The sequence below is a fragment of the Mus caroli genome, chromosome 5 (genome assembly GCF_900094665.2).
Source record: "Mus caroli chromosome 5, CAROLI_EIJ_v1.1, whole genome shotgun sequence".
NCBI classification, from domain to species: domain Eukaryota; kingdom Metazoa; phylum Chordata; class Mammalia; order Rodentia; family Muridae; genus Mus; species Mus caroli.
In genome coordinates, this window is record NC_034574.1 from 76,653,262 (window position 1) to 76,657,727 (window position 4,466).

The window sequence follows — 4,466 nt, forward strand, 5'->3', positions numbered from 1 at the left end:
TCTCTCTCTCTCTCTCTCTCTCTCTCTCTCTTGTCTTTTATTTTCTTAGCTCTTTTCCTTGGAATTTATTTTATATAGAAATCTTCTGCCAGGACTAATCATGTATGCTACTGTACATCAGCAATTATATTTAATCCTTTTTTTCTTTTTTCTTTTTTTCTTTTTTTCTTTTTGTTTTTTTGAGACAGGATTTCTCTGTGTAGCCCTGACTGTCCTGGAACTCACTCTGTAGCCCAGGTTGGCCTCGAACTCAGAAATCTGCCTGCCTCTGCCTCACAAGTGCAGAGATTAAAGGCATGTACCACCACTACTCGACTATTTTTTTTTTCCTTAAAAGCAAATCCCCTTGAGTATGCAGTCACGAAGCTGGTATTGGAAGATGACAACACTTGGTCCTTGCTGTTGTATTTGCCTCCATTAAGACAACATCAGCAGCTTTTCAGAGTAATCTGTCCCGTTTTCTCTCCTTTTCCTCCCCATTATTTTCTATTCCGCTTGTTTTTTCTTTGCTCTTTAAGCCTGCTTTCTTTTTTGTTTGTTTGTTTTTTGTTTTTTTTTTCATTATTTTTTATTAGGTATTTTCCTCATTTACATTTCCAATGCTATCCCGAAAGTCAATACCTTTTATTTCTGAGGAAAGAGAAGTTCAGGTATTATTCTGGACATTATTTTTAGATCATTCTGTGATCTCTTATTTTCATTCAGTGGTTGATGTTGATCATTCTTTAATTTCATCTACTCATCTATAAGAATAACATTACTTAAAAAGTTATAATTATTCTATATGCAAACATAATTTGGGTAGATTTTAGAATACTTTGGTTTATTAATCTAAGTAGTCTAAAATGTACGTTTACAAAGTATTGTATTATTTCATTATATACAACTACATTGTGGTGTATAAGATAAAGCAATACTAAACAAGTTAATATAAAAGAATTTTAACCCAGTTTTAAATTAAATGACTATTTTTTACAACAAAATTTAGTAGCTTGACTTTATTTTATAAGAAAATCAAATCAGGATAGCCTAGTTGGCCATCAATGGAAGGAGAGGCCCGTGGTCTCGAGAAGATCATATGCCCCAGTAAAGGGGAATACCAGGACCAGGAAGCAGGAGTGGGTGGGTTGGCGAGCAGGGTAGGTGGAGGGTATAAGGGGACTTTCGGGATAGCATTTGAAATGTAAATGAAGAAAATATCTAATAAAAATAGAAAAGAAAAGAAAATTAAAGAATGGCTTTTTGAATAGTAATACTGTTTATAAATTCTACATTTTCAAAACTCAGTATCAGGAAATGATAATGGCTTAAAGAAGCACGGTCCTTATCCCCATAAAGCTTGTAACGTATTTAGAGAACATTAGCACTGCATATTAAGTTACTCTATAATTCAATAAATACTTAAGAAAAGAAACTTAAATTGAGCAAAGTATGAAATAATCATTAAGAATTGTTTCCCAAACATTGACTATATTGTACAGAAAAAATTCCTGAGAAGATGTTTGGATACGGAGAGAAATTCATAGCTGTCCTGGAGGAGCACAGGATATATAGGTTTCAGGAGAGCCAAAAGCATGCTTTCAAGCATCACAAGGTGGAGCCAACTTTCATTAAACCAGAGATGAGTTGACCTTAGGTTTGGTTAGGAGGTGACTGTCATTGTCTGAGTTAGTAATGTTATCTTAGGTAGGTGCTGAGTTGAAAATAGGTTGAGAAGTCAACGTTGGAAGAGTAAGATCAAGTAGACCTTACTTTTCTTTTCTTTGTAAAAAACAAAGGGCCTACCTTACAGAGTGACAATATGAAGAAGTGAATGAAAGGTCTCTACAAACATCAAATGAGAATCTGTGCTTTGCTGTTTACAGAGAAATAAACTCCAGAAAAGGAGAGTCTGCATTCCCAGGAAATCAAGAAGCCAACATATTATGTAAATATTGTGGTCCTTTTTCTTCATTAAAATCTGTTAGTTGTGAAATACTGCATCAAAGATTTGTACATTTACATTTCATATTTGTAACTTCCTCATGCATATTTTACTAATTTATAAAATCCTTAACACTATGTATAACTTAAGAGCATATTCCAATAAAATAGCTTTTTTGTGTAATTGCTATAAGAACTATTCATAAAATTATGTCTCAATGCTGGCTTAATACCCTTATTAATTTGTTTAAAATTATGTAGCAAAGTTAGATAAAAATAGTTGATGAAATGTCACACTATTTGACTTCTGACTGTTAAATATATCAAACAGTTTCCCTTGATTTTTTTTATTTCTGTAATAAATTATTTTATGCCAATTTATCATTTCTTGCTAATAGAACATTGATTCTCCTCATATTCTTGAAATTCTATTTTATGGGAAATGGATATGGAAATCTGATAGGAAGGTATCCTTACTATCATAATTGGTATGACAATGTATTTAGCAGCACCTGCTTTTCAGAATAGAAATTCTTGTAAATATAATGGAGTGAGTTATGAAAGTGTCATATGTTTACGAATATAGAGTGTGTCTAATAATACATGACTCTAACTTTTTGTGTATCTCACACATTATCTCCGAGAAATTAGTCAAAATAAGACTTTATAATATACTGTCTATTTTTAACTCAGACCATTTAAAAATGTTTAATATTAATATGAATCTATCATGGAGAAAATTTTCTATTAAATTTTATATCATACAACTTAATTAGTTTCATGAGAAAGCAACCATCTATGCATGGTTTGTTTTTAATTTTACTGAATTTCAAGGGGTTAGAGTTTACTCAGGGTTGAATTACTTATGCATCTGCTTGAGTACCATCAGAAAATTTTATCTCCCACAAAGTTTAACTTTTTTTTCATATACCCCTGAAAATAATTCAGACTCACAGCCTTTGTAGGTCCCAAGTGTTCATTGTTCCACTAAAGAAAAACATGTCCAGTGTCAGGTCAGAGAACAGGTCACCAAGATGTGTACCTAAGTAAATGATGGAGCCAGAAGAAATATACAAAAAAAGCATGTTTTTTGTAAATATATTACTTAACCTTTTCATGATTTAATATTTGCATATAACAGGTATATGTGACCTTTATATGTGTTTTATGTATAATATATTTATAATATGATAGACATTATATGTGTTCAAAGACACCACAAATAAATATTCTTAGCATAAACATTCAACTGCCAAAATGTCTCTCAAATATAAATAAACAGCAGAATTATTGTCTTGAACTCTTATTTATGGCACTAAATAATTTAATTTCTAAATAATCCTATAGCAGAGCAATAAAAAATCCAGATGAATCAAAAGTAAATAGAAACCACACTAAAACTTTTATGTATTTCTAAAACAACTTTGCTTTAAACTGAAGCCCAATATACTAGTATTTTATATACCTTTTTCATATAAGTAGCATGGTTAAACTAATGAAAAGTCAAATCCTTATCATTCCTATACTGTTCAGCATGCAAGCGATCTTAATAGGAAGTACATCACATCTGGGGATTAGTCAAAGGCAACACTGCCTACATGCATATAATATCTATAAATATTTTTATAATTAGCAATTATACTTCTGTTGCAGTAGAAATCAAAGCCTAAGATGAAAGAGTATGATACAACAAGAATAAATATGTACACCTCTCTTTCAACAAAGACACTGTGATTTTTTATGAAGGGTTCAGAATAGGGAAAAACCTTTTTCTGGGGAAAAAAAAAAACTTTTTCTCTCAGAAAGAGAAATGCAATTGCATATTCCAACAGAAATTCACTCTGCTTGTGTCATGACTTCTCATAAATTTCCTCACATCTCAATCCATTTCACTTATCTGAACTTGTGTAGCCAGTATGCCATTAGTCTCAACTGGTGAAAAAGGGAATCCGTGTACACTACCAACATTTTAGATTGGTTAGATAAAGGGTTTTTTTTTTTTTTTTTTGGTGTTTGTTTGTTTGTCTTACATTGATATTAAACTTTTTATAAATGACTCATGGAAATTTTAGTTAAATACTTTATTAGAAGTAAGCTTGACACCATTAAAGGATTCACTTAAAATGAAAATAATATCCAAAACTGTAAAAATTCATTACCAACACTTTCCAATGTGGACTTGGGTAAACCATAAATATATCTATATTTAGAATTAAGCACTAAGTCAATTTAATTATAATTTATACTTCTGAGACAAAGAAAGAGAATGGAAATATCAAAAGAAAACAAAATTGCCTCTTTTATTTATCAATTCTTAAAAACAAATAAACAAGAACAGCAAAACTTGCCAGGTTACTTCCTTTCAGTTACTATCATAAAACACAACAAATAAGAGTAACAGTATAACCCATACCTTGTCAGCTAGTCATTATTATATGTTGCGGCCCGCCCACGGTCCACAACTCGAACGGTTCACTGAGAATGGCAGTTCCCTGCAAAGAGAGGAATCTAGACGGGGCGGAAGAAACAATGGAGTCAAGACA